Consider the following 23,915-nt stretch of genomic DNA (forward strand, 5'->3'; position numbering starts at 1 on the left):
GCACCGGGGGGGGGGTCTGATTGGACCCCCCGCCCGCGGGAGGCAGATCACGTACAGGTACGTGATTCTGCCTGCCCGTGCCATTCTGCCGACGTATATCTACGTTAGGCGGTCGGCAAGTGGTTAAAGGTGTGATATTAACTGCACTTTCTGTCTCTGTCTGGTGTATGGTTCCTGACACATACAAACATAATATAATACCCTATTTTATTTGTAAAAATATAAAAGATGATATTGTGGAAAATAAATAGGTTACAAAAATCCCTAATGCATTCTAGCATCCCCAAGGTTAGCTACTGAGTTTTTTTGGATAGGTTGCACATGGCCTACATGAATGGAGGGGGTATAGGAAAAACTATTTGAACACCGGAAGAGTGGTATATAATGTGCTGGGGATGCTGTAATGCATGGGGGATTTTTGGGGAAATGGCTATTAAAGATGAGCTAACCCTTTAATGCATCAGCTTATACCAGCACTATTGTGCTCTGAAACCTAAGGCAGCTTGCACACAGGGCCATCTAGCTGCTGTGCACCTGGGAGGGACAGGTGCAGTGTCCAGCCCCACTCTCCATAGCCTTTCAAAGTCATGTGCAAAGGGCCTTAGCCTGTAAGGTATCAGCCATGATTAGAGTTCTGACATGGGGGAATAATGGGGTCCAACCCCCACTAGAGTGGACATGGTGGGTGCAGCAGCTAGGGGCAAAGGTGTTCCTGATGGAATTGGTTTGCATCCGGTACCACCAGTTAGTGCAGGGGTCTCAAACTGGTGGCCCTCCAGCTGTTGCAGAACTACAATTCCCATGAAGCATTGCAAGGCTGACAGTTACAAGCATGACTCTCATAGGCAGAGGCATGATGGGACTTGTAGTTAGTGTGCCTTGGTGTAGCCACTAATGACATGCAAACTGGCAGCTGTGTGTTGGGTGTTGGAATGCTCTTTGCATTCCAGCACTAAACTCTGAAATAAGCAGGAACATTCGAGTTAAGCAATTTCTGCTTTACAGTAGAACTTTTGTCCCAGCTGCACTAGGAGAAAGAACTCAGTGTAGGAGCATCTGTTCAGGTAAGTAAACAATGAACACCAATGCTGGTAGGGTTATTATTATTGCTAGGGGAAGGTTGGTATTTTTAAAATCTGCAACTGACCTGACCACAAATGAAGGGGGGGTTATTTTCACAGCAAACCACTGATCACTGGGAAGATTTATTGTTACAGCCAGTCACTGGCTTTGGTACATTTGGTATATTCTCCACCATAACATATTCCATATACAGTACTCATGCCCTTTTTTCTTTTTACCAAAAACTTGCAAATTGGACATCTCAACCAAATATTGAAACAGAGATAGAATTGGCTGTTTAGAAACATAGCAGTTTGTTTGTAGCAGTTTATTACCAAAAGCAAGGAAACGTTAGTGATCAAGTGCATCTTGTTAATTTTGAATAGAAGAGCTCTTCAGATCTCACTAGTCTCCAACAACAAAAAACAATAATTAAAAACCTTTGCCTACAAAAAAAAAAAAGCTTATCTTGGCCCCAGGTGGCATAGGTGGCATCTTATAGGAGAATGCACATAACCCTATTGTAAGTTCATTTTTTCAACATTTTAAACTCCTAGTAGATTTAAAACATTTTCTTTCTTAGGGTGATAATACTGCTACTCCATAGCTACAGTAACATGAGTGATCACTGTCAGCCTAGAACAGAAAGTGTGTTACTATATGACCATCTGGTGAAAATAAAGAAAAAAGCCTGAAAAAACAAATGCAGCCACCACATCTAAGTACTGCTAAACTGTAACATACACGAAATTGTCATAAGTATTAGGACACCTGCCTTTACACACACGTGAACTTTAATGGCTTCCCAGTCTTAGTCCGTAGGGTTAATATTGAGTTGGCCCACCATTTGCAGCTATAGTAGCTTCAACTCTTCTAGGAAGGCTGTTCACAAGGTTTAGGAGTGTGTCTATGGGAATGTTTCACCATTGTTCCAGAAGCGCATTTGCAAGGTCAGGCACTGATGTTGGACGAGAAGGACTGCCTTGCAGTCTCCGCTCACATTCATCCCAAAGGTGTTCTATCGGGTTGAGTTCAGGATTCTGTGCAGGCCAGTCAAGTTCCTCCATCCCAAACTAGCTCATCCGTGTCTTTATGGACCTTGTTTGCACACTGGTGCTCAGCCATGTTGGAACAGGAAGGAGCCATCCCCAAACTGTTCCCACAAAGTTGGGAGCATGAAATTGTGCAAAATGTCTTGGTATGCTGATGCCTTAAAAGTTCCCTTCACTGAAACTAAGGGGCTAAGCCCAACCCCTGAAAAACAACCCCACATCATAATCCCCCCTCCACTAAATGATTTGGACCAGTGCACAAAGCAAGTTCCATTAAGCCATGGATGAGCGAGTTTGGGGTGGAGGAACTTGACTGGTCTGCACAGAGTCCTGACCTCAACCTGATATAACACCTTTGGGATGAATTAGAGCAGAGACTGCGAGCCAGGCCTTCTGCTCCCACTTTCTCTCAGGAAAGACTCCTTCCATCTGCTTCTGTAGTATGATCCTTCCAGACCAGCACTTGAGCCCCAGCCCAAAGCAGAGCATCCCCCCCCCTCCTAGACTAGAGGGTTTACCTCAAGGGCCACTGACAGTCCCCTCAGCACTCCATCTTCTACCTGACACCTCTTGCCAGCATGACTCATCCAAGTTTAAGGGCTAGCCTTACCACCTTGCCAGGCCCACTGCCTGGGCATTAGCCAAGCTCCCCTAAGCATGCAGGACACATCCACCCTCCATTCTCTAGATTCTAGGATGTTTTCCAATTTTCCAGAACCAGGGGGAGGCACCAGAGACCTGCCTGCATGAACCACCCGGCCCTAACCTAAAGTAAACCCATTTCCCAATTAAGGCTCACAGCTTTGAAAGTGAGCCAGCATACATTTTCCAGCACTCACACTAGCAGCACGCTACAGGGAGCTACACCTGTTATCCATTCCAAAAACTCTCTTTGTACCTCCCCACAAACACATATACGTTTTATTTACACATGTAGTAAGACAGCCTTCCAAACGAAAGTACAGTAACTTTTTTTTTATCACACTTTGTTATCTTTGTGAGTGCAACACTATAAAGCACTTCTCTTTTTATTGACTTTTTTCTCACTGTACAAATAACAGGTGTGTTTTGAATAACATTTCTTCAATGAATGTTACAAAAGTGTCAATATTCTAAAAGTTTTGCAAAACACTCTTAGATGCTCAACCAGAGGAGTACTGGGAACTTTTGGGCCATGGGGCAAACACAATTAGGTGACCCCTTCAAAATAAAGACGGATTTCTTTGGGCTAAAGTGTTTGTATCACACAAAATGTGCCATGGTGTATGTTGAACGTGGTATTTCAAAACATTGTTTATTGTGACTCACCCGCACATTTTCCAGCATCAACTTCCTTTGCCCTACTGTCACTGATTGCAGATCCTGCACTAACTTTCACGTGAGTCAAGGCCTGAATGCTGAAAAATCTCCACATATGGCCACCTGCCCAACATATCATATTTGAATTGGCTTATGCCCTGTACACACAGTCGGATTTTCCGATGGAAAATGTGTGATAGGACCTTGTTGTCGGTTGTGTGTAGGCTCCATCACACATTTTCCATCGGATTTTCCAACACACAAAGTTTGAGAGCAGGCTATAAAATTTTCCGATAACAAAATCCGTTGTCGGAAATTCCGATCGTGTGTACACAAATCCGACACACAAAGTGCCATGCATGCGCAGAATAAATAAAGAGATGAAAGCTATTGGCTACTGCCCCGTTTATAGTCCCGACGTACGTGTTTTACGTCACCGCGTTCAGAATGATCGGATTTTCCGACAACTTTGTGTGACCGTGTATATGCAAGACAAGTTTGAGCCAACATCCGTTGGAAAAAATCCTAGGATTTTGTTGTCGGAATGTCCGATCAATGTCCAACCGTGTGTACAGGGCATTAGAGTGCAAAATCCCCATGCCCCCCAGTCCAATTCTCCCCTGTACTCAGCACATTTTATTTCTTCTTTGTATTTTATAAAAAAATAAAAGTAATATATTTTAGCAAAACTCCTCTTTTATAAATTCTTGTTAAGACTGTTTTATTAGCTGTACATACCAGGTTGATGTGTGCTATCACCCCAAATAAAGACAAAAAACAGACAATGCCATTAATTCATAGACATTTATTTGTACTATAATATTAGCATATGCGTTCATGAATAGTTTACCCATGTAACGTTTTTATTGAGCCTATTGGCAAAAAGACAGGGTACAACTCCTAAACAAGTAATATATTTTCTCTTTAAAGTGGATGTAAACCCTCACATATACCCAGTGAAGTGAACAGCCTCAGATGATACACAGAGATGAAACAAATCTCCCTACATAAGTTTTACATGCATATCTGCTGTCTTTAGCTTTATATATTCTTCAGAAAGTTTAGATTGTGTTAGGAGATTTTTTCTTCCTGGTTAGCACTACAGCGAAGTCTGGGCATACAGCCAAGACAGCTGATTGGAGGAAAGGCACACACCTCCTCTCCTCATAGGCAGAGACTTTCAGAACTGTATGTTGAATCATTCAGCTCAGTGCTAATCTATTTATAGCATCCTTCCCAAAACAAAACTCTGGCTGCTTTTATCTCCTGTGTTAGAGAGCTTGTCAGAAGTGTCCAGGCTGATAACAGGAGAGTGAGGCAGGAGATAACTATGGGACATAGGGCTTTGAAGAGAGATAAGAAAACACTGCAGATATATGTGCCCAGCTCAAATTTCATGAATCTGGGTTTACATCCACTTTAAACGTGTATATGGACTGGTAAAATTGACACATTTAAATTGGTTGTGAACCTTAGACATTAAATATGAACAAAGCATATCTTTCTATAGTGTGTGCTTATCTCAATCCAGAGCACTTCTGTCATTTCTGTCCACTGCCTCATCCCTCATGCTATAATTATGAGTCACTTCTGACAAGTTTTCCTGATACCAAGAGAAAAAAGGTGACAGGGGAGGGATCTCCTGCTAAATGACAGCCTCAGCTCTGTTCCTGAGGCTGTGTGAAGGGGAGTGTGTCCCTTCCCTCCAATCAGCTCTCAGAGCTCTCCTTTTCTGATGTTATTTAAGCTCTCTGCCCCCTGCTTTTCAGAGCTGAGAGATTCTGTATAAATGTTGTACTTTGAATGGTCTGTACGGGGAAGATGGCTGTACATTATACAGGTACATATTATGTAGGAGAATTAGTTTTATCTTCTTGTATCACCTGAAGCCAGTCACTTCAACCATTTTAATGCCCCGTACACACGGTCGGATTTTCCGATGGAAAATGTGTGATAGGACCTTGTTGTCGGAAATTCCAACCGTGTGTAGGCTCCATCACACATTTTCCATAGGAATTTCCGACACACAAAGTTTGAGAGCTTACTATAAAATTTTCCGACAACAAAATCCGTTGTCGGAAATTCCGATCGTGTGTACACAAATCCGACGCACAAAGTGCCACGCATTCTCAGAATAAATTAAGAGACAAAAGCTATTGGCTACTGCCCCGTTTATAGTCCCGACGTACGTGTTTTACGTCGATCAGATTTTCCGACAACTTTGTGTGACCGTGTGTATGCAAGACAAGTTTGAGCCAACATCCGTCGGGAAAAATCCATGGATTTTGTTGTCGGAATGTCCGATCAATGTCTGACCGTGTGTACAGGGTATAAGTGTAAGCAAATTTGTTGAATTTGACACTATTTGTAGCATCCACATAGGGTGGAGTCAGCATTCTTAATTAATTTCTTACTAACTTAATTTTGTAAAGAGAATATTTTAGGATAACTTCCTAGTTGCCAGGGATATCTCCTTTAGTTTTCACCTCTCACTGGAGCTAGCAGTGATTCCAAATCATACCAGCTTAGCATTCAGGTGGAGCGAAGGCACTGAAATTTGCTGAGGTAGCTGTGTACTTGTCCAAGTCTGTCATTTGGAAAAAATAGAAAACAGTGGGCCAGCATCACATCCAGGAAACTAGCACTTTCATAAGGAAGTTTGCAATCCCACCATTTCTCACATAACAGATTTACTTTAAAGGTAAGAGTAGAGAAAACTGCAACGTAGTGTTCCTGCTCAGAGTGTCTTCCCAACACTAATGGAACATGGAGGTATAAGGTGGAGAGCCGGCAATATCTCTTTTTGAAAAAAGTCACTTTATTACATTGAGTGGAGTGTACAAAGTACAGTGGCTTTGTATAATCAACTCAATGTAATAAAGTGACTTTTTCCGAAAGAAGAGTTGCCAGCTATTCACCTTATATCTCCATGTTACTTTTAAGGTAGTCTGTCCTTTTTTAAAAAGTATCTGGTTTGTTTTTAAAAGTTATGGGCTTGTTATTCTCAACTTGCTTCCTATGCAGCCAGTCCTTGACCTGGAACAGGCATTCAGACAGAACTCCTTGTTTGCATAGCTGTCCTGCATCAGAGACTCATATAGTGCAGATAGGATGAGGATATACATATAGTTCTCTTTAAAGTGGTTGTAAACCCTAACCCCCCCCCCAAAAAAAACCTGCAAGACAAAGGCATAATGAGCTAGTATGCATAGCATACTAGCTCATTATGAATTACTTACCTTAGACTGAAGCCCCCGCAGTGGTCCTTGTTCACCGCTCCAGCGGCCGACATTGCTCCCGGGGGTTACTTCCGGGTATCGCGGCTCTGGCGCTGTGATTGGCCGGAGCGGCAATGCCGCCACTCCTGCGCATGCGCGCGGGAGCCGCTGGTGACGGCACAGTCTAACTGAAGCAATGGCACGTACAATGGCACATGCAAATACAAGGGATATCTCCTAAACCGTGCAGGTTTAGGAGATATCCAGTGTAGCTACAGGTAAGCCTAATTATAGGCTTGCCTATAGTAAAAAGTGGTTGTAAAGGGTTTACAACCACTTTAAAGTGATTGTTAAGCTTTATTTTTTTAATAAAATAATAAACATGTCATACATACTTTTTCTGTGCAATGGTTTTGCACAGAACAGCCTTGATCCTCCGCTTCTTGGGTCTCTCATTGGCGCTTCTGGCTCCTCTCCTCCTCTGAGTATCCCTTTAGAAAGCTGCTTTCTATTGACACAGACAGGGTGGTTGGCCCTGCCCCCACTCCCTCATCACAGAATTTGATTGACAGCAGCAGTAGACAATGGCTCCCACTGCTATCAATTTGCCCAGTGAGGTGGAAAGAGCGGAGAGAGCCACTGCTCTCATGCACAGCGCTGGATCAAAATCGGGCACAACTGTAAGTATAAGGGGGTGAGGGGGGATCCTGTCACACATATGTATTTTTAGCTTAATGCACAGAATACTTTAAGATGAAAAAAAAACAAAAAAACTTTAGGCTTTAAAACCACTTTAAGTCCAACAGAAAAACAGAATTTTTCCCATAGAGGGCTGAAATTCTAGACTTCACCAACAGGTAGCATTACAGGTGGACCCTGGAAACAACAATTTTCTGTTCCGGTAAGACCTAGGAGTTGCATGACTGTTGGATCTCTCGATGTTTGTAGAAAGAGGGACCATATGGGACTGATTCTGCATAAAGAAGTTTTTTTCTAAAAAGCCAAAGAAGCAGGAATTATTGATCCAATATGTTTATTATTTGAAGCCAGGGATGAGCCGACAATTTTGCCTGTTTGGCTCCTTGTTTGGTGGGAGCTGAAAATCACATATAAGAGCAGTATTTCTACCCCAGAAAAGAAAGATCACGACTGCTCTGTGCAAAACCATTGCATATGGCAGATAAGCATGACATGTTTATTATTACAAAAAAATAAAAATTGAACCTTTAGAATCACTTTAAGGTGTCCATAATATTTTCAAGTTTCTAGTTGTGGCTGAGAATGAGTCATCTGGATCAAATCTTGAGTAATCCCGTCACTAATCCACAGAAGCAATTTTTTGACTGTGTTAAAACTTAAACATTGGTTATTGAGCTTTATTGGTTGGTTAATTTATCAGTCTGCTTATCATATTATCCAAGTTATCGAAAATGCCTTTCACCAGAAAAGCAATGATTTCATCTGTGTTAGCTTTCTTGTTTAGAACTTTGTTCAGGAATTCATTTCCTGCCTTGAGGACCCCCAGCAAAGCTTTATCTTCAATATTAATGTTGCAAAGTCTAGACTTAAGCTGTTCAATAATGTCATGCACCATATCTTTAAGAACTTTTGATGGTAGTAGGGGGTTTATGACTGCCTCTATTTTGTCGTAAAGTGCAAAAAGCTCCCTTTTCTCAGAAGTCAAAGCATTGCCATTACATATGGCGCAGCTGCCTGTAAGGAAAAAAATGATAATACTGTCAGTTATTTTCAAGGTATATTTTAAAGTGTATGTTAAAAAAACCCGAAGGTTAACGCTGCGCTAGAAATAAAGAACAAAATATATTGAAAATAAATAAAAGCTGCCAGCACCAAAAGTCTAATACAAAAACTCAAATGCAATGTGATAAATAAAGATGCAGCGCTAATAATGTGAAATAATGGAAAAAACAATGTTTGGAAAGTAATAGTGAAAAAACTCTCAACTGGAAAACTAAGGCAAATACCACAAGGAAAACTAAAAAGTGATAAGTGATATACCAAATGAATCAGATATAATAATGAAACCAACATCAATTATAATTGAAAAAATTAATGAATGAAGTAATGGTGAAAAAACCCTCACCTCAAAAAATTAAAGCAGATACCACAAAAATTTGTTAAAAATAAAAGTGATATAACAAATAATCATAAATAATAAAACCACATATTAAATATAAAAATCTAAAACATATACAAAAATTGAATGAAGTGAAATTGTTTTGCAAATCAATGATGAAAAACAAAAGCCAAGGTCCCAATCCAGTAGAGAAATAATAAAAGAAATCAGGAAAAATCCATATACAGTGTAAAAAATGATACTCCAAAAAAAAAGAAAGTATAGTGAAGGAAGATCCTTTATCCAAGATGCTTCACACCCGAGTGAGTATTAAATCTCCTTATCGACTAAAAATGAACAGCAGGCACAGGGAATTCAGGTCTCCCAAAAACCTATACCGATATCTATAGTTGAGGCTATAATCCTGGCACTCGAAAGATAAAAACAAAGAAGGCTCCCATAGTGTAGTACTCAATAAAAGGTAATTTAATGAGCCAAATGAATTGCACTTACAAGATATTTCATCCTTCATAAGTGTAGTAACAATGTAAATCAAGGATGGAGATCGCGGTGTCTCCACAGGCTTCCTATTGCTCGCTGTTTGCTTCCCATCAATCTCCTATGAGAAAAACGTAATGCCACCACCGTCACAGGCTCCACCCTACGTGTTTCATCACAATAGGACGCCGTCTGGGGATTGGCCAAGTGACGCTGTCATTACATATAAGGTTTAAATAGTCCTGTGGCACCATCTTAGATACTGGCTGCTCAGGATAGAATGATGGAAAGGAGGATGGCGCCGCCATATTAACTGCTGGGTACCTATGCAAGCTTAAAGGGGTTGTAAAGGTAAAAATTTTTTCACCTTAATGCATTATATGCATTAAGGTGAAAAAACTTTTGACAATACCGCCGCCCCCAGCCCCCCCGTTTTACTTACCTGACGCCTCGAATCTCCGCTGCTCGTTCTCGTCATCTCCATTGCAGCTCAGCCTGGTCGCTGATTGGCTGCAGTGGATGGATTGAAAGCAGCGCAGCCATTGGCTCGCGCTGCTGTCAATCACATCCGATGACGCGGCGCGCCGGGGGGCGGGGCCGAGTGATACAGCGAGCGGCTATAGCCGCCGGCTGTATCACGGGAGCGCGCCCGCAAGCACTCACCACCATGCGAGGGAGCTCGCATTAAGGTGGTTAATGCTTGCGGGGAGGAGCTGAAACAGCCGCCGAGGGACCCCAGAAGACCAGGTTCGGGGCCACTCTGTGCAGAACGAGCTGCACAGTGAAGGTAAGTATAACATGTTTGTTATTTTTAAAAAAAAAATTTTACCTTTACAACCCCTTTAATGTACAAGGCGAAGGGAAGCCAAAAAAGAGAAGAAAGAATATTCTGCCATCTTGTGGCCAAAAATATATACATATAATTTACTGATGGGTTACAATCCAGCAAGCAAGAAGTCAGGGAAACGTTGCATAATATACAAAATAACCATTGATAATGTATATAAATAAACATGAAAATATAATGACAATCAAATGAGACAACATTGTACAATTCATGAAAATCAAAAAAAGAGATTAAAAATTCCCATAGGATTAATACAATTCATTAAAAAAATGTATTATAAATTTAATAAAAGAAATATGAAATAAAAGCACTAAGAATTATTGATAAAACAATTAATATCCAAGTCAACGTTTAAGCCAAAGGGCACATAAGATTTCATGTCAAAAATCCATCTCGTTTCAAGTCTGGAGATGGCTCTAACTTTATTTGTGCCTCCACAGTGAGGTTGAAGTTTATCCAAGGCTACAAAAAGAGTCCCTTTAAGCTTTTTGTCATGCCGTAGACCAAGTAATGAATGACTCTATATTGTATGATTTATTTGTCTGGGTCGATTTAAAGGTTTCACACCTCTGCTCTCTAAAAGAATTGATTTGACAAATATCACAGCTCCTACATGGATAAAAACCCTTCATAGTTTGAAAAAAGGAGATGGTACTAGGGGGATCAACTACGTTGGGAACAATACTATGGCGTAGAGAAGGTACTCCTCTGTAAATAACCACAGGATGGTCTGGAAGGGTAGGGCCAAGCACCTTATCATTCTTCAATTGAATCCAATATTTATTAAAAATCTTTCTAACCGAAAAATGTTGATTGGAATACCCTGTTACCAAAGAGTAATCAAATTTATTGTCAGGTGCTTGATTAACCCTTCTCGAGCCGTTAAGCATAACCTCTCTATCCATACTGCCAACATTTTTAATGGTCTCGTCAATCTTCCTCTCAGTATATCCTTTGTCTAAAAATCTTGATTTTAAAACTTGGGCTTGTTGTTGGTAATCCAAGATGTTAGTACAGTTTCGCCTAATACGCTGAAACTGGCCCTTAGGGGCCGCTTTAAGCCATGAGGGGTGATGGCAACTGGTCAGGGGAATGTAGGCATTGCGGTCAGTCTCCTTGAAGTATGTAGTCTCAGTCAATTGCCCATCACTAACCATGATGTTAAGATCCAGAAAATGGATCTGGGATTGACTAGCTTCATACTGCAAGGAGATGCCCCTGTCATTCAAATTGAGCTTCAGAAAAAAGGCCTCAAGAGAGGGTAGATTACCCTCCCACAGGAGAAGGCATCATCGATGTACCTTCTCCAAAGAAGCAGCTCCCTTGGGGGATTGACATCAATAACCTCACTTTCCCAATGGGCCATGAATAAATTTGCTAAACTACATTAGATGACAGACGTGGGTGATAATCTAATATCTAAAAGATTCCTGCACACTATTGTCCATCTGTAAGCCTGTTGATCAGGTATGTTAGAAAACCTGCCCCATTCCTCCTCCAACAACCTGACACCCCAGTATGCTACCCACATTGTCCATTTATCTCTGCACAGAGTTAATCTGCAAAACAGTTTAAGCCAATTTTATAGTTTTGTAACACTGCTTGCTCTCATTTTAACCTGAGGATAGTCAGATCACACCTGCCACCCTTCTGAAATCTATGGTCAGCCTTACTTTAGTAATGTTATACATCAGATTTACTGCAATCTAAGATACTGTTACCGCCTGCGTTCAGAAATGGATCAAGGCACAATGGGGCCACAGGCAAGGTAGCAACTTTAGCCCTCTGTTATGCATAGTATACAGTAGGTGACACCGATATACTGTATATGTCACATTTTCTTCATGGAAAGAGTTTTATCATCTTGTTTTTCTAAGCATGAAGTGGGCTTTGTGACATCATTGGCTATATGAGGCTTTGCATTTCTACACATGTTTCAGTATCATCAACCACTTAGCCTTGTGACATCTAAGTGATACCTAGCTAGACTTTCCTTTTTTCATTTATAGACTCCATTACTTTCTGGGATAGTATTAGCCCAAAATACTTCCCTGGCTTTTTAACTGCAGATCCATGCATATCCTAGCCAAATAGTCCACCTGAGATGCACTTATCCTGGCTATGGGAGAAGTGACCTGCAACTGATTTGCCCATCACTGTGTGTAGGTGGGGCCTGGAACTGAGGGACCCAATCTGAGAGAGATCACACATCCTTTATCCAGTCCAGAATGTTGTATAATGTAATAGGGTTAACAGAGGTTCTGCAGATCTATCAGCACTTTTATTCAAGTAACGAGCCGTAGAATTTTCAAACAGTTGCAATATAACATAGCAAAGGCACAGTATTCTAGCAGTATAGGCAGTGCCATAATATTTCAGCAATGACACAGTATTGCAGGGGTATATGACTAAGTAATGGTACAGTACTGCAGAGTGGCAGTGTTCCAGGCTTAGCCCATTTTACCAGAGGATGGCTTCTGCTGGAGGGGTGATGAACTACAGTATAAGGTAGTGACACTCCATGCTGCTGTAGAGATCCCACAATTACCGGGATGCCTGTGAAGAGCAAGCGGTGTCCCTGCATGACACTACTTACTCATGATCTCCCTGCTCTATTAGCTCTCCCAAACAAATGATCTCTGTCCCTCACCTATTTACACACCGCAGATGTGCCCGAATGGTGTGTGCAATCCAATTTATAGAATCCCACACCAAGATGACTGCCAGAGGTCATCAGAAGCAGCACCGGCCAATCAGACTGCTGCAACCTCTGTGACAACTACAGAAATAATCTTCTTCCATGGACTCTGCTTCATCTATGTAGTGGCACAGACCCACTTACAGAATGGAGACCAGGTTACACCTGCCTACACTTGGATAATATGCTCAGTGAATTCAAACGGCCCAATCAAATTAAACAATAGGTCTAAGGTTTAAAGCCATCATAGATAAGGAAAAGGAGAAAGCATGGATAACACAATGCTTTGGGAAATGGAGGAGTGAGGAGCAAAGATAGACTTGCTATGCGCTTGGCACATGACACAGAAGGATCTGGAAGCACCTACTAAAAATGAAACTGCAACATCCTTCAGCCAGTATCGGGACAGGTTTGTTCAGTGCCCTGGCCAAGGATGCTGAATTGCACCCTCTCCCCCATTCCTAGTGCAAGCCGTAGAATGGGTGTACCGCCTAGTGCCCATTCACTGCCCCCTTGAACCAGCTGTCCATGGTTTGCAAAGAGTGTGCACTGCACATTCGTGGCCATTTTCTTGATTTTTACAGCAGTAGCTGTTAAAGCAGACATGAAGCTAAAGCCTGGCCCTGTTTATGAACCACTGTTCTAGAGCTTGGATGTGGCAAGGGCTCCCCTCCTACTGCTGTGCCCAGGGGGGCTTCCCCTTCTGCCCACACCTTGTCCTGGCACTACTTTCAGCCAACAACCCCCTCCTAGTCTTATACTCACCCTGATCCAGGAAGATACTGCTCACTAGATTGCCTCGCTGCTTGTCAAAATCTTCCTGGCCAGCCCTGGCATGCCCTTTGCAATCCAATTCATTCTAAAGACCGTATAGTATGAGATTTGGTGCAGATACACTTAAAAGGAAATAAATAAATGCACATGATATTTCAGTAAAAAAAAAAAGTGCATTCATTATTTTTTTTACACTGCAGCCTGTAAAGCATTGCAACCATGATCAGTGGATGATGGGTGCAATGCCAGTCATCTGCAGACACTCAGTATAGCTGTCTGTCTGTACCTCCCATGCTGGCAAACAGTTACTGAATTGCTCGAAGAATCAATGAGCTTTGAGAGCGCCCTTGCATTAAGAACTACAAGCCATCTGGCGTTGTGGCAGATGGGACTTGTAGGCCATTCATTCACAGATCTGTGTGAATGAATGATGCAGTTGTATGGCTGAAGCCCCGCACAGCCACGCTTTTTTTAAAATTGTGACAGTGGATGCAGGAAGAAGATCCCCCTGTCACAGCTGGGGGTCGGGGAGTGCTGGGACTGAAACACAGTGACATGTTACATGTCACACCATGTACAGCATAAGGGTGTAGCATACAAAAGGAGAACCTATATTTTAACCATGAGACAGAAGTTTCTACTAACAATTAAGCAATCTTTTACTGAGTTGGTAGAAAAATATATTGTTTGGTATTGTAACTGTATACAAAGACCTGTGAGTTTTGATGCTCCATACTTTCACTTATCTTATTTCCAGCTATGGGATAAACCATTAATGCTCTACAAGTATAATAATACTATTTACATCTGTGTAATCACTTGATGACAGTGTGAAATTTTAAATCCAATCTTATTCAATAATGCACTACACAATGCAATAATGTTGCAGATCAATCTACAACAACCAATGAGATTTAAACTTACAGCTGTCATAACAAATGAGAGTGTCACTTTGTACACTGTTCTTTCCTTTATGAAATAGACCAATATGGCAGACTTACCTTGCTCCATCCATGTTAGAAGCAGTAGAACGAAATAAGTAGAATAAAGATGCATGATTATTTGAGCCTAGTAGCAGCTGAAAGAACAGACCTATGCAGTTCTCTTGTAAAGATCTATTTATTGGGTTGCAACTCTTTTAACATGTGATATGTCATAATGGAGAGCAATAGTCAATACCCACAATTAAAGTATTAATTCCTTGTGTTGTTTGAATGTCACCATTTAGAGTAGTTTAAAAACAGATCCAGTGACCTTAACAATAATCCTATTTCATATCTAGGTAACCGCCTCTCTGACCTTTAATGTGGCCTTGGGACCTTATAATTTTCTTATCAAAAAGGTTCCAGTTATTTAAATTTAAAGTGGTATTAATCCAAGAAACAATAAATGCAAAATATCAGTTTACCAATTCTTAAATATGGTGACATTAATTTTCTTTTTAATTTTTTTTTTTATACTTTTACCTCTAGCCAGTACCCAGATAGCAAGCAATTGTGTTGCACTTTTCAAAATGACTTGCTAAGCTATTGCTAGAATTGCCAGGCTTCACAAGTTTGTTGTACAATTGCAGCAAGACTGCATTACATGACTCCAGATCAAATTTCTTTGCGAACATTCTGCAAGTACTTGAACTAGGTCTCAAATATGCCCCAGATAAAGGACTAAACAAATTTGAGGTGTTGATTGACACTGAGAAATTTATACGTAAACTTAATATTAAAAAACATTTTGCAGAGAAACGAGTTCTTAACACCCAGCCTATTGAACCAGAATACCAACACAGTCTTTAACCCCAAACACAGTCTTTAACACAGTCTTTAACCCCAAAAAGTCATCTAACCATTTTCTCGAGACGTTTAAAAGTGTGGTTGAGCAAGACATTAGACTCATTAAGACCAAAAAAAGGAAAAAGAAGGGTAACATACAAAAAGGTATAGAGGCACTTGAGAAAAAGAAAAATATCGCTATCCGCGCCAAGCGGACAAAGGGGGGGGGGTATAGTGGTCTTAAATAGAGATGACTACATGAAAGAACTCAATAGGCTGGTGAGTGATACTGTGACATATAAGAAAATTAAAGGTGATCCCACAAAAAGAACTAAAAAGTTTAGTGAAGGATAGTGTACGCAAAGCTAAAGAGGTAGAAATCCTTAACAACAAAGAAGCCAGCTATTTAGTCCCTGATGCACCCAGACTTCCTATAATATATCGATTGCCCAAAATACATAAAAATTCTCAAAGCCCACCCGGCAGACCTATTATCAGTGGCATAGACTCTATTTTTTCAAGAATAGGTAAATACGCTGATTATTTCTTGCAGCCCATTGTTCAATCGTACCCCTCTTATTTGCGAGATAGTAAACATCTTATGAACTTGCTTAAGGATGTTCCGGTTCAGGATGACACAATCATTGTTACGATTGATGTTGAATCGCTCTATACCAACCTGGTTCAGAAAGATGTTTTGAGAACAACAAGGAGGGCTCTTGATTCTAAGTCCAGCCTTAAGGTTGAACAGAAAGAGTTTCTGATCGAGATCTTGGAGCTGGCTATGTCTAATAACTATTTCTGGCATGAGGGGTCTTGTTACAGGCAGATCAAGGGAGTGGCGATGGGAGCCAAGTATGCTCCCAGTGTGGCCAAGATACTCCTGAGTCTTTGGGAAGACCACAGCATATTTGGAACCCACACACCCGAGATCTGCCTGTACAAAAGGTATATAGATGACATTGTGATTCTGTGGAACGGTACAGTGGAGGCATTGGAAATGTTCCTTAGTACCATTAACCATAAACGCTATGGACTTAGTTTCACAGGCAATTGGAGTACAAGTGAGATCAGTTTCCTTGATTTAACTCTATATAAGAATAGTGGTAAAATTCTGACAATGACTCATTTCAAGAGCACCAATAGAAATAGTTACATACCCACGGCCAGCTGCCATCACACTAACTGGCTCAAAGGGATACCTAAGGGACAACTATTAAGGATTAGACATAATTGTGATTCTATGTCAGATTACATGTCTCAATCTAATCTATTGGTTGACAGATTCAAAGAAAAAGGGTACCAGGGAAAAAAATCTTAGGGCCACCCAATTACTTATTTCACGGATGGATAGGGATCAACTCTTGAAAGATAATATCAAAGAGAAATGTGAACTGGACTATGTTCCTTTTCTGACTAGTTTCAATAGGGACTATAAAAGTGTTGAAAAAATCTTTTCAAAACACTGGCCAGTTTTGCTAGGAGACAGGACTCTGTCCAGCTTCTTACCAGAACGTCCTAGATTCATCTATCGGCATGCACCGAGTTTACTAAATAAATTAGCCCCGAATGCATTAAACCCCCCCAGGAGAGTTCCCACTTTCTTGGATCTCAAAGGGTTCTTTTATTGTAGGAAGTGTAATGCCTGCAAATTAACTAGGAACAATATGAGAAAAGTAGAACACTTCACATCCTTCAGCACGGGCAAAGACTACAAAATAGACAAATTCATCACCTGTAAATCTACCTATGTCACGTACCTCATTACTTGTCCATGCGGGTTACAGTATATCGGACGTACCAAGAGAAACCTCTGCACCCGTATCAATGAACACGTTACAAATATTAAAAACGCTTTTCCTAAACACAGTCTCTCTAACCATTTTAGAATCCACCACCTGCAGGATCCTAGCTTGGCTAGAGGAAATATGGTTAAGAGAATATCAAAAAACGAAACGGAATGGATTTATCGATTGAACACACTTACTCCGGCAGGTATCAATGTCGACATTGATCTGAATTGTTATCTGTCCACTTATTGATCTATATTTATACTGGTTGTGAAGGGGCAGTCCATTTCGGTTGCATCTCTTTATATTTATATTTATATTTCCTTTAATATTTCCTCCAAATTTAGGTAAAAATTTAGATTTAAAATTTAAGTTTAAATCTGTTTATTTCATTTTTTATTTATGTATTTTATTGTATTTATTTATGCATCCTGATTTATTCATTTCACCCAGTTGCGTAATCTGGCATCTACCCACAAGATGGCAATTTAGATACCGTAGGAATTCCATAACCGTATTCTACTTGCTGGCCACAAGATGGCAGTTGTTTCCTTTTATTTTTCAATTTTTTTATTTTTCAATTTTGGTTAATCCCTCTGCAAGGCGGGACGTCACCGGATTGGAAGCCTTTGATTGATGTGTGCATTTAAGGAGGCGGCGTGCCCGTTCGTACGATCCCTGATGACGTCAGAATGCACTGACGAAACCGGTCAGACGTACCAAATGTGACACGCCATTTCCGTTCACAAAGTAGTTTGTTTGTTTGTCCGCACGAACCCACACGTGGGTGATGCGGTTTTTAGCTTGTTTTTAGCCTGTCCAATAAATTTTGGCATACTTCACGATTGTAGTTCATTCATCTTTTCCCCATACATGGCACTAATGGTCTTCAATGACCCATCTCCATCCGGGAGTTTGTTTGCATGCATCTAAGCAGCTACAGTGTTACCTGAGTTACCTGAGTTCCAGCACCTGAACAAAGCCGTGATCGTGTGGAGCTTCCTTGGCCGTTCTTGAAGCGTTCTTTGACTCCTGTCATGGGAGTCACCACAATCTGGTGAGTAGGCTGTGTGGCCGGTGATGGTGGTGGACTACTGTTGTCTGATGCCTTGCTGAACCCCAGGAGGATTCATCCAGGAGTCAGATTTCAACATTATTTGAACATTTTTTTTTATGTAATTTTTTAATTTAATTTTTTGAACTCATTTTGAATTTGAACTGTTGCTTTCACTTGTTTTGTTTTTGATTTTTGAATTTTGATGTTTGATTATTTGTTGTTTTCACTTAGGTGATCTTTACCTATGAGTATCACTCTTGACACTATATATACTACATTTACTTCATTTACATTAGAGTGTGTCATCTGCACTTGCACTTTATAGGGAGTGCGGTTTGTAATTAATTCATTAATTATTGTTTTTCATTTTTCAATCACCATTATAACGTGCTGCTCCTTAATCTATATTAGTTTAACCAGCTTCCATGTGCTCGGGTTGGTAGTTTCTACTATCTATTATACATATTCTGCAAGTTTGTTGCAAGTTCTGGTTCGGTTATGTTGTGCTATAGTCATCCCACCACCGGGCTCACTGTGGCTGAATTTGGAAAAGTGTCAACTAGAACTTGTGCTTCAAGGGCTCTGCAAGTGTACAACCTGCCAGTGAAAATATGCAGCAAGTTAAAGTGGTGTTCCACCGAAAAAAAAAAGCATGAATGTTCCTAAAAAAAAATTAAAAAAAACATTTGGAAAAAAAAAATATTTTTACTCACCTCCAAATGGCTGTTGCTAGCGGGTCCCTCGTAGTCTGCCTCCTTCGGTGCCTGGGCTGGTGACATCACTTCCCCTCGGCGCAGGAAGGGCTCAGCTCTGTCCCCTCCCTCTTGTCAATCATCTGGGACACATGACAGGTCCCAGATGACTGAGCGGCCAATCACGGTGTGCGGCGCCGCTCGCACATGCGCAGTGGGTGCCCGGCTGTGAAGCCACAGACAGCGCCCACAGTTGCAATGCCGGCGCCACCAAACAGAGGGGGAGATGAGTGGAGCTTCTAGCACCCGCATCGCTGGACCCTGGGACAGGTAAGTGTCCGATTATTAAAAGTCAGCAGTTGCAGTATTTGTAGCTGCTGACTTTTAATTTTGTTTTTAAAATGGGAACTCCTCTTTAACAAAATTTACAATTCAGAACTGCTACAAATTTTTGACAAGTTATCCTTGCTATCTGGGTAGCACACTGCATATCTCTGAATGGAGGAGCAATGGAGACACCTTTGGACAGCAGCACTGTCAATGTAATGAGACGGTAGTGTTAAAGTGGTTGTAAACCCTCTCATATAGCCAGTGAAGTGAATAGCTTCAGGTGATACACAGAGATAAAACTAACCCTCCTACATAAGTTGTACCTTTTTTATCTGCAGTCTTCTTTTCTCTAAAACCATTCAAAAGTGCAGATTTTTGATAAAATCCTTCATCTATGAGGAGCAGAGAGGAGGGGGTGGAGCGGTGCAGTTACAATGTGTGATAGCTGATTGGAGGAAAGGGATACCCCCCCTTCACACATGGCACAGGAATGATGGAACATGCAGAGCTGTGTTGTGAATAGACAAGCTGTGTGCTCAGCTAAGCTCTCCTCCCCATCACAAATTTATCTCATGTGTCGGTAAAACTTGTCAGAAGTGACTCATGCTGATGACAGAGGAACAAAGCAAAAGTGAGAAACAACACTTAAACATGGGCGTAACATCAGGGGTTGCAATTGCGACCCGACCCCTGCTTCAGGGGGGCCCGTGCAGCCTCCCTCTGACATTAAATTTTATATCACCGTGCCTATGGGGGCGGCGGAGTCACATGAGGGGCCGATGAGTCACATGAGGGGCCAATATATGACGGGACAGACCACTCCCTTATCCTGCATGCAGAAGTAGCCCAAAGGGTGGCGCTAAAGAGCTGAAAAACAACGTAGTACGTCACTATGTTCGTATTTGTTGGCCAACAATTGTGTGGCCATGTGTATGCAAGACAAGTTTGGGCCAACGCCCTTCAGACAAAATCCCATGGTTTTGTTGGCGAACAATCCGATCGTGTATATGAGGCTTTAGGCTGCCTACCGCTGTTTTAGGTTTTATTAAACGATTTTGGAGAAACTGTCCACATTTTGACATACTGTACCTCACCAATTCTTTTGAATTACCCTCTCAATATGTAAATAAAGATAATAACTCTTTAGCCATTCGGAGTATATTGGCTCATGGTGGAAGCGGCAGGTGGTAGCCTACTACTACCTAGCCCCAGGTCAACTTTTGCACTGGGGGCCCACAAGCTTAAAGCTACAACTGTGCAAGTAAACATTACTGATATATGTGCTTTGTTCAGATTTCATGACTGAAGCTTACAACCCCTTTAAAGGGGTTGTAAAGGCAGAAGGTTTTTTAATCTTAATGCATTCTATGCATTAAGATAAAAAGCCTTGTGTGTGCAGCATCCCCCCTCAGCACCCCTAACACTTACCTGAGGTCCCTCCCTGTCCAGCGATGTCCACTGTCAGGAAAGGTTTCACCTGCTGGTGGCACTATCACTCCCAGATCTATGGGCCACAGTTCCGGTGTCCACCAGCGGGTGTCTCCTGGCAGTCTGGAGCGACATCATCTCCTGCAATCAGGCATCACCTGAGACGGATTACAGGAGGTGTACTTATACCCGGCAGATGATTGCACTCATTGCCTTGATATTGTTTCCTTGTCGTAAAAAAGCAGGAGTAGTATGGCGCTGCCCTTATGGAGACAAAAAATGTTTTTCTTCTTTGTAGTGAATGTATTGCCTAGTGTCCTTATAGAATTGCTTCTAAAACCTGTATGTGTTCAAAAGTTGAATAAAACTGTGACTGGTGGTGAATATTTCTATTAGAAGTGAAAATACAACAACTGGTGCTCCAATTGTTCAACAAAGGTGCATTGTGCCCTTTAAATTAAGTAATAAATTAGTTATGGATATGGATACAATATCATCTAGGTGGAAAGTGTTAAAAAGGAAAAAAGGAAAAAGGAAAAAAATGAATAAAAGGAAAACAGGAATAATACGGCGCTGCCCTTATGGAGACAAAAAAAAAAAAACTCTCTTTATAATGACTTTATAATTCCTAAAGTGTGTGTGCCAAAAATGAATAAATATGTGACTGGTGCCAAGTCCTTACTGTTAAAAGTACAATTGCAACCTAAGGTGCTTCAATTATTCAACAAAAGTGCATAGTGCAGCATCATTAAATTGACCAGTGTTAAATCATACAAATCCATACAACATTGTGCAAATTATCCATCATAAATAGTGACTCTTGCGCTGTGACCAGTATTAGTTGGATAGGAAAAGTTCCGTTTATGAAAAAAACAAGTTCTTTTTGGAGTATTTTGTAGTGTTCAATCTTTGAGGGTCAAATATCTGTAGGAAAGCTTCTTATCCAGGTGCTGGTTTCTTTAATTAGTGCCTTGTCTGCATGCTCTGACAATGCTTGCACTCACCGGATTCTCCTTTCCCCTGCAGGGGTATGCGCGGTCACAGTGTCTGCCACTGTGCAGCAATCAAGGATATCCCCCAAACTTTACTTGTGTACTGTGGTGTAGTAATTACATGTAAAGGAAAGAAGGTATGCCCATTGCGTAAAACCATAGGAGAACTTTTATTAAAACTTAATAGACAAATGTACTCACATTTTAAATGAACAAATCAAGCATGGCAAAAGTTAGCGAATTCCCTTTGTTAGAGGTGCTGCAAGACGTTCGTAACCCGGGTTATTATCCGGGTCTTATCCAGCACCTGGATAAGAAGCTTTCCTACAGATATTTTACCCTCAAAGATTGAACACTACAAAATACTCCAAAAAGAACTTGTTTTTTCATAAATGGAACTTTTCCTATCCAACTAATACTGGTCACAGCACAAGAGTCACTATTTATGATGGATAATTTGCACAATGTTGTATGGATTTGTATGATTTAACACTGGTCAATTTAGTGATGCTGCACTATGCCCTTTTGTTGAATAATTGAAGCACCTTAGGTTGCAATTGTACTTTTAACAGTAAGGACTTGGCACCAGTCACATATTTATTCATTTTTGGCACACACACTTTAGGAATTATAAAGTCATTTTAAAGAGAGGTTTTTTTTTTGTTTTTTTTTGTCTCCATAAGGGCAGCGCCATATTATTCCTGTTTTCCTTTTTTTCTTTTTAACACTTTCCACCTAGATGATATTGTATCCATATCCATAACTGATTTATTACTTAATTTAAAGGGCACAATGCACCTTTGTTGAACAATTGGAGCACCAGTTGTTGTATTTTCACTTCTAATAGAAATATTCGCCACCAGTCACAGTTTTATTCAATTTTTGAACACATACAGGTTTTAGAAGCAATTCTATAAGGACACTAGGCAATACATTCACTACAAAGAAGAAAATATCTTTTTGTCTCCATAAGGGCAGCGCCATACTACTCCTGCTTTTTTACCATTTTCTAATACTTTCCACTTAGGTGGTATTGTATGTGTAGAGGCAGCATCCATATCCATAACTAAAACATTCAATTCATTGCGCGGATTTACCCCATACACCTACTATTGTTTCCTTGTGCCCTGATCTGTGTATGCTACCTTGTATTCGGAATCCTGTTTCCTGTGATCCTGAACCCTGATCCCCTCCGCCTTCTCTCCCTGTCTCCTGTTACCCTCTCCCTGCACTGTCTTGCTCCCAGTCCCATCTGCTTGATCTCCTGTGTATGACCCTGGCTTGTTTATGTTTATGATTGTATCTTATACCTGTATATACATTTGGTTTGGGTAGTTATTTGTTGTGAGTCATTGTGGTTGGTTGCTGGTTTATTTTATTGTTTGCTATATTAGAGGTGTGTTTACTTTTGCTTATTACTTATCCTTTTAATAAATCATATTATTACTTGCGTTTGGTTTTCTCTATTGCAATCCACACATTTCTGGTTGCATCGGTTACTGACATCTACGAGTGTCTCAGCCATCCGAGATTCATTCTCCTTCCTGATTGGCTGAGACACAGCATCGGAGAAAGGGGGTGGGGCCAGGTTGGGGCTCTGTGTCTGAATGGACACAGGGAGCTGTGACTCAGCTCGGGTGCCCTCATAGCTAGCTGCTTGCTGAACAGGAGGGAGGGGCCAGGATCACAGAAGAGGGACCCGAGAAGAAAAAGATCCGGGCTGCTCTGTGCAAATCCACTGCAACAGAGCAGGTAAATATGACAATATTAGTTATTTTTATAGGGAAAAAAACAAGACTTTACAATAACTTTAGGCCTACTAGAAAATTTAGTTGGACTTGACTGACAAATTAAAGCTGAACTCCAGTTAATATGTTTTGTACGTTAGATGTTTTATAGAACTGAGGAAGAAATCATTATATTTCTGTATAATGAATATTTGACTGCCCACCAGCGTGGGAGGAATCTGTTGCTCATGAGCAACAGAAACCCTCCACATTGGTAAGCAGTCTGATATTCATTATATAGGTGTTGGAAGATGAGGGAAATGGCCTGGGTTGGTTCACACGAGGATCCGTAAACCCCCGCCTGAAATCCATTAACCTCGAACATACCGTCCAAATCCCATGGCAGTCCATGGGAACTAAATAATATAATTTTTCTGGCCTTGTCAATTTGCAAACTTTCAGTAAAAAAAGACATGGGTAGATGATCACTGCCATGGTATTCATGTACCAATGCCAAATTAACATTAACCACTTCAGCCCCGGAAGGATTTACCCCCTTCCTGACCAGAGCACTTTTTGCGATTCGGCACTGCGTCGCTTTAACT

At 41.0% G+C, this 23,915-nt stretch overlaps 1 long non-coding RNA gene across 1 annotated transcript in view; it reads left to right on the plus strand.

Annotated features, from left to right (window-relative positions):
* Window positions 1-772: 772 nt before the first annotated feature.
* Window positions 773-23,915, plus strand: part of LOC141105285 (uncharacterized) — a 61,540-nt gene continuing 38,397 nt past the window's right edge. Inside the window, exon 1 of the long non-coding RNA XR_012235549.1 lies at window positions 773-1,064. This is a non-coding gene — a long non-coding RNA (uncharacterized lncRNA). The remainder of the gene's footprint in view (window positions 1,065-23,915) is intronic.

The sequence above is a fragment of the Aquarana catesbeiana genome, linkage group LG08, assembly GCF_042186555.1.
Source record: "Aquarana catesbeiana isolate 2022-GZ linkage group LG08, ASM4218655v1, whole genome shotgun sequence".
In the NCBI taxonomy this organism is placed as follows: domain Eukaryota; kingdom Metazoa; phylum Chordata; class Amphibia; order Anura; family Ranidae; genus Aquarana; species Aquarana catesbeiana.